Here is an 8,361-nt window from a genome sequence, read left to right on the forward strand (position 1 = left end):
CAGGTCAGAAGGGTTGGGAAAGGGTCCCACGGGTCTATGGAATAGCACACAGAACTGGGTGTGTAGGCGGGGAAGGGGACTGGAGGCCTAGAGACACTGTGGGTGCCACATTCAGAATTTGTGTGGGATGACTGGCTCTGGGAGGAGTTTTGTGAGACCCTGACCAGACCCTGACCAAGTTGCTGCTGCTGCCGTTCCTGCTGACTATGCACGAGCCCCCAGAACTGGAAGAGCCACCATGCCCCACGGAGCTTCCACCTGAGCCCAGGCCCCTGCAGCTGACCCGGCCACTGTGGCCCTGCTGCCCAGGCCTCCTCAGCCCTCAGCTGCTCCTCGCAGGATGCCGCTGCCTCCGCTGCCTTGGTGTTGTAGATTACCTCTGCAAAGAGTATTTGAGGTCAGGGAACCTGTGTGAGATCTGCCCAGCAGGCCCCATCTCCACCCACATCCAGGGAGCCTCCCTTCTCTGCTCCCTGCCAACCCTGGGCATTGCCCACTGAGATTCCTCAGAGGGTGGGTAGAGGGGGAGGGAGGTTTGTCCCTTGGGACCCAGAGCCACTGAGTTACACTCTGGACACTACGCAACAGCTCCTCCCAGCTTGCAGGTGTGTGATCTAACACCAGCGGTGACCCACATTATTCCAAGACGAGCAATTCCTTCCCAGATAGAGAGCCCGGTACTCACAGATGCTCACAGAACTCTGGCATTCCCAGACATCCTGGTGGAAAAGCAGACCTCAGTGTTAGCAATCTGCACCAGGTCCTCCCTTTCCCTAAGTCACCTTGATTAGTCAACAGCAGTGAAAGCCTTGGTCCCCCATCTCTTTCCTACTTTACCTGGACCCTACCTAGCCAGGTGACTCAGTTGGTTGGAGCTTCCTCCTACACTAAAAGGTTGCAGGTTCAATTCTGGTCAGGGCACATACCTAGGTTACAGGTTCCATCCCACATCAGGACATGTAGGGGAAGCAATGGATGGATGTTTATCACATCCATAAAAGTCAATGAAAACATATCCTCAGGTGAGGACTAACAAAATAATAATAATTTTAAAAAAGAAAAACACTGGATAGGTGTTCAAACAATCATGACACATATCCCTCTTTCTATCAGGTAAGGTTGAACTTACATGATTATATTTTTCCCTTAACACTCTCCCAGAAGATTATTTCTGGGTCAACCCAACCTCTTCCCACTCATCAGGATCCTTTTCATTCAACAAATATTACTTAAACCCACATGTGCCAGAGCCTTTACCCAAGTGCCAGTCTACAGGAACCTACTCTTCAGAAACCTATAATCAAACCAATAATAAAGAAGTGGCCAGGGAATAATAATTATGCCTATAATTCCTCTTTGTAGACATATGTTTTATAGCTAAAACATAAGGCATGAAGGGTAGGAAAGTCTATGCAAGATAAGATTCTGAAGGGGACACTATTGCACAGAAAACAACTTTCCTGGATGTCTAGCAGCATCTTGAAGCCCTTAAAATGAGGAGCTGGGCCTGCCAAGGGCTACCACCACCTCCAGCAGCACTCACAGGCACGCACACAAAGCCTGGCAGCAGGCAAAAGTGACAGGAAGCAAGGTCTCAGGGCTGGTGGGTGATTGACTGCAAAGGAGTGTGGGAAAGCATTCTGGAAGATAGCCTGTATTTTGAAAGTGGTTGCAATGATAAGAATGCATACATTTGTCAGAATTCATTGAAATGTACTCTGAAATGGGTGCATTGGTATTGTATGCAAATTATACCTCAATTGGGTTTATTTTTTTAAAGGGACAGAAAAAAGAAAGCAAAAAAGGGAGAGAACAGGAAGAGGAGACAGCAAGGACAGAATATTCACATTGAAGATAATACAAGCTCTAAGCGGTTCTTTGGAATAGCTATTCCTAGGAACTTTGCTATATTTACTTGTTCTTATAAATACCAGGCCATAAGTCCCTTACGGGAACAGCCATATCTGTAGTTAGCAGGCTAATGGTACATGGACTGAATTGGTGCTAAATAAAATTTAAATAAATGGATGAGTAGAATGGAAGTAGACAAACTCACCAAGGAAAAACACATAGCATGAAAAGAACAATAGGTCAAAGAAGAACCCAAGGGAACATCAATGCTTAAATAAATTTTGTGTTGTTTTTCATTATAGAATATTTCATCCATACAGAAAATAATATAACAAACACTTATGGGCTCACAACCAAGATAAAGCAACCAGCTGGCCATCTCTCTTTAAATAATCACAGTGTTATAGAACCCCCAATTTGAGATCCAAGTGGAAAAACACCATATACGTAAGTCAAATGCAGATCTAAATGTGAAAGATAAACAGTAACCCCTTTAGCAGACACCAGAGAATGTTTTCATAACCTTAGGGTATAGAGCAGAGTACAGGACACAAAAAGTACCAAATGAAAGAAAAAGAATCTGATTAATTTGACTAAGTAAAATAAAGTAACTCTCTTTATCAAAAAGCTCCACTAGAGAGTAAAAAGGCCCCCTAGCCAGTTTGCCTCAATGGATAGAGCATCAGCTCACAGACTGAAGGGTTCCAGGTTCAATTCTGGTCAAGGGCACCTACCTTGGTTGCAGGCTCAATCCCCGGCCCTGATCAGGGCATGTGTGGGAGGCAACCAATCCATTTGTTTCTCTCCCATCGATGTTTCTCTCTGTGTATCTCTCCCCCTCCTTTCCACTATCTCTAAAAATCAGTGGAAAAAATATCCTCGAGTGAGGATTAACAAACAAAAAAATGAGTGAAAAGTTAACCCACAGAGTGGGAGAAAATATTCATATAAAGCTCATATCTATAAAACACATAAAAACCCCTGGCTGGTTTGGCTCAGTGGATAGAGTTTTGGCCTGCGGACTGAAGGGTCCCAGGTTCTATTCTGGTCAAGAACACATGCCTGATTTGCAGGCTCGATGCCCAGAAGGGGTGGGGGAGGTAGGATGGAAAGGAACGTGTGGGAAGCAGCAGATCTATGATTCTTTCTCATCATTGATTCTATCTCTCTCTTACTCTCCCTTTCTCTCTGAAATCAATAAAAAATATATTTTTAAATCTGTAAAATAGCAAGAAAAAGATAGAAAACACACCCAATTAAAAAAATGTGCATAAAACAGGCACAAAAGAGGATATTCAATAAATATATAAAAGGAGCTCAACATCATTAGCCACTATGGAACATGCAAATTGAAACCACAAAGACATATAATAGTACCCACTTCAAAAAAACTAAAATACAAAAGAAAGTGTTGACAAGAATGTGGAGCAATCAGAACATTCCTACACTGTAGGATGATTGCCATGGCAAACTGTTTGGAACATCTACTATAGCTGAACATTCTCAAAGGCTATGGACCCAGCAATCCCACTCCTAGGTAGACACAAATCAATGAGTGCATGCCCATGTTCACCACACATGTGCTAAATTATTCAATGCAGCATTGTTCATAATAGCTGAAAACAGGAATCAAACATGTCTGCCTATCGGTAATAGAATATGTAAATAAACTGGGGCTTAGTCACACGATAGCAGACTAATGAGAATGAATGGTGTACACCTGCACAACTGGTTTTGGATGAAGCTTGCTATATTGTATTAAGGAAAAAATAGTACAAATACAAACTGTATGATCTTAAGTATATAAAGTACAAAACCATTTAAAATTTACTTCTGCTGTTGGAATGGTGGTTTCCTGGGGTGATGTGGGTTTGGGGAGTGGTTGGAAGAGAGCTGGGGAGTGGGGTGGAGGGGGGAGGCTGGGTCATGAGAATATTTGTTTATTGCTCAGGGTGCTGGTTACATGGGTGGGTTCAGTTTGTAAAGAGTGGTCAAGCTGAGCACATGAGGTCTGTGCTCTTTTCTGTATGTAGTAGTATATTATAGTCCAAAAACAATTACTTTTTTGACATTTTTTTTCAATGTTGCAGAGCTCAAACATTTAGTGGAGGAAGAGAAGACCACAGAAGTACCTGAGCAGGCAAGGCAAGAGAGGCACAAGAAAATAAGAAGGGCTGAAACTGGTTTGGCTCAGTGGATAGTGTCAGCCTGTGGACTGAAAGGTCCCAGGTTCAATTCTGGTCAAGGGCATGTACCTTGGTACATCCCCAGTGGAGAGTGTGCAGGAGGCAGCTGATCGATGTTTCTAACTCTCTATCCCTCTCTCTTCCTCTCTGTGAAAAATCAATAAAATATATCATTTAAAAAGAAAGAAAGAAAGAAAATAAGAAGGAAAGGGTGAACAATAGCAGTAGCAGAGCTTCAAAGGGTCAAGAAAATAAAAAACAGTGAGGAGCTTGATGCAGTCCCTGGAGACCTTAGGGTGAAGAGTCAGTGGGTGGGCATGAGTGAGATCCTGGTGGGAGAGCACAAGATGAAGGAGATGTGCCTGGCAAACTTGGCATCTTCTTGCTCCTCCCAGAGGAACTGAAGAGTTTCAGGAAAGGAGATCCTGGAGTCACCTGCTGAATCCAACCCTCCTTATCTCTGGACAGTGAGTACACTGCCACAGTGGCAGAATTCTCTACCCTGGTCCATGGGGCTTTACCCCCCAGCCAGCTCCCTGCATGATTCAACAGAGCCAAAACCATCCAGATCACCAAACTAATGCTCGGCTCTGGTGGGAATTAGTAAGAATGCTGGAGAAGTGGCCTGATTTGTCATCATCAGGAATTTACCATAACAAGATAGACTCTGCCTTCTCACTCTGCACCAGCCACTGGGATTCGGCATTGACTTTGCTGTGCAGACACTGCTCAGTAATAGTGCCACATTTCTTAGGGATGAGCATATTGCATTATGACCAAATAGAGATTTCCAATCCACATCCTTCCCAATTACCTATACAGTATTGAATGGGGGATGGAGGTGAGAACATGGAGAAGGTTCCTTGTTCACAGAGAACTCCCCATCTGAGAAGGAGAGCAGGAGGCACACCCAGGACATTGAGAATCACAGAAAGCCAGGAGCTTCAGAACACGTGTTCAAGATAACTTTGGAGAGATCTCCCTCCACACCCTCTCACCATGATACCTCAGGGGCCAGCAAGACTTTACTAAGGGCACATTATGACAGACTAACTATCTCGTTATTATTGGAGGTGGCTTGCCTGGTACATCAGAGGATACTATAGATGTAGGGAAACAGGGTCCCAGCAAGATGCCAACTGGTTGCTCATGAAGGAGAAAGCGAAATATCTGGAGGGAGCAGAGCACCTCTAGACACACCTGTGTCTGGCTGAATCCCATACTCTGAGCTGGACAGTGACCTCTGAAGGACTGCTCTGTCCTCAGCCCTCACTCATTTTATATTGATTTAGTATCTGCTCTGGGCCCAGAACTGCCAGGTGCTGGGATCACAAAGACAAAGAATTAATGCCTGCTCTGAAGAAGGTCAGTCTTGCAGGGGAGATCCTGATTCAAACAAGTGATTTTAATGAAAACATTCATGAGACATTATGGGAAAAGTGAACTGGGACTGGATGTCTGATCATATTAAAGAATTAATGTTTGGCCTGTTAAGGATGATAATGTTGCTATGGTTTTATTATTGAAAGAGTCCTTATCTTTTAGAAAAACTTACAAAAAATTTATAAATAAAATGCCATGATATCTGGGATTTGCTTCAATATAATCTGGAAGGGAAAGAGAAGTTGTTAGAATAGAGATGAAATAAGATAATGGTTGATTGTTGAGCTGGGTGATGGATACAGAGAATTTCATCACACTATTCTCTCTACTTTTATATTTTTTCTAAATTTTTCCACAATTAGTAAGTTTTTAAAGAGCTACTTCCCCTGAGATTAAGATTGAGTATAACACCTTCATTCTCTATTATACCACAAATAAGAAGTTTTTAGTTAAGTAGAGTTTTTGTTTCCAGTATGCCCAAGTGAGGGTACCTTTCCATATAGCACAAATGTATAGTCTTGCCAGGACCAGTTTGGCTCAATGGATAGAGCGTCGGCTTGGGGACTGAAGGGTCCCGGGTTCGATTCCAGTCAAGGGCATGTACAGTACCTAGGTTGCGGGCATATCCCCAGTAGGGGGTGTGCAAGAGGCAGCTGACCGATGACTCTCTCTCATCGATGTTTCTAACTCTCTATCTCTCTCCCTTCCTCTCTGTATAAAATCAATAAAACATATTTTTAAAAAATGTATAGCCTAAACCTAGTCAGAGTAACAAGAAGCTGGATGGCAGAAGCAGAATTAAAAATATAATTTAACAGTTTAGAACTTGAGCCAAATCTAACAATAAAGATTTAACAGATATTAATGTAAATTAAAACCTTACACATACATTGAAGTAAAACAGCTGTGTAGTTTATCGTGGAGAGACAGTTTCACAATGGCTAATACCAAATGGAACAAGCTCCTGATGAGTTCACAGCAAACTTACCTGCAAGGTTAGAGGATGCATAAAGAGAAGCCCCATACCACCCCCCCTTTTCCCAGGCTAGTGAGGGTTAGATTGGGTTCCAGACATCCAGAGGATGTCTATGGGAAGGCACCCATGAAGTACCCCAAAGCAGAGGAGGAAATGGAAGTGTCCACATGGAGAAGGAATTTGATAAAGGAAAAGACCTTCCATAAACGTTTGTAGAGTCTCATGAACAAGGTGACTTAGGGTTTGGCTGCTCCCTATGGTCATAGAGGGGGAAAACTGAGACAGTGAGTGAAATTTATAAGAAAGAATTCAGCTTAGCATTCTCTGTGAGAGAGAAGAGTACTCCAGTCTAAATATTAAGAGGGGTTTCTCTTTATGATCTCAGAGATCATTTCTAGTCTTGAGAGTCCGATTCCTCAGAAATCAGCAGTGGGTGACCCTAGAAATAATGATGGTAATATATCCCATTTATTAAATATTTACCTTGTTTTAAGAGCTGCGCTAAGCTCTAGCATGCATTATATTATCTAATCAGTTTATTAGTCAACAACTGCCATGGAGTGTGCATTTTCTTCCAGTATTATGTAATATACAAATATGTGATAGTCCCTCTCCTAAAAGAATTTATAATCTAAGTTCAAATCAAATTTGCATGTAATGCAATATCTGTATGAATATATTTCATTTTATAAAGTGCTTTTTACACATAGTATATTGTTTTATGTATTCCTTGAAACATCCAGATATTATTTTATTATCACATTAGTAAATATTAACAGCTAATATTTTAAATCACTCTCTTTCTTTGTCACTGCCCAGTTTCCAGCATGAGCTTAGTTTCAATTAAAAAATACTAGCTTTTTATTTCCTTTATTTTTATATCCCTCTCATCCCAATACAGGATTTAAATTAAAAATAATAAAGAGGAAGAAAGTATACTAATCACCCAATGACAAATACTGCCCAGCATCTGGGGTAAAAATAGAAACATACAAATGTAGTTCAGTTATATTATCCATAAGATTTTGACAGAGAAATAAAAAAGAAATATAGTTTGGTCTTGGCTTTAAAGGGAACACAACAAAATGAACGAAGTCTATTTTAAAGTTGAGCTTTAGACCAAATGTTTACTTGATCTTAAGCAGAAAAGCTGTGAGCAAATTCAAATTATTAGAGGTAAAGTAGAGACTGGAAGAAGTCTTTTTTTTAATACATTTTATTTATTTCAGAGAGGAAGAAAGAAGGAGCGAGAGATAGAAACATCCATGATGAGAGAGAATCAAAGATCGGCTGCCCACTGCATGTCCCCCACTGGGGATTGAGCCTACAACCCAAGTATGTGCCCTTGACCAGAATCAAGCCTGGGACCTTTCAGTTCACAGACTGACGCTCTATCCACTGAGCCAAACAATCTAGGGCTGGAAGAAGTCTTGTTCAGAGAGAGCATGGCTCAGGAGCAGTGTCAGCCTTCAGAAACAGAAAATTCCCTCAGGCATCAGGACCCTATTTCAGCACCAAGGACAGAGCATGGCTCTAAATAAAGAGAGCCTCTGGGACCAAGGACCCTCCACCACCATCCCTCCCCCCAGATTTACCGGGGATGTGGGAGGAAACTACACATGTTATTGCTATGGTGTGGAGGTTAAAAACATGAATTCTTGGCTCCAACTACCTAATGTTAAAACTCTACCACTTGCTATGATATTTGGCACAGTGTAACTTTTATGTTCCTATATCTTTTCCTTATCTGTAAAATAAGGATAATTATACCTTCCCCCATAGGGTCCTTGTGAAAATTAAATGAGTTATATGTGAAATTCTCAGAACAATGTCTGAACAGGTGGTAATTAGTAAATAAGAATTTTCTTCATGTATTGATTTTCTAGAACCTTGAGATCTCAGGATATAGAAGGGGAAGTAAGACAGATTGCTGTAGAAAAGTGTTGCTGGGGGAGATGGTGGCTG

Source organism: Pipistrellus kuhlii, unplaced genomic scaffold, assembly GCF_014108245.1.
Source record: "Pipistrellus kuhlii isolate mPipKuh1 unplaced genomic scaffold, mPipKuh1.p scaffold_m20_p_3, whole genome shotgun sequence".
NCBI classification, from domain to species: Eukaryota; Metazoa; Chordata; class Mammalia; order Chiroptera; family Vespertilionidae; genus Pipistrellus; species Pipistrellus kuhlii.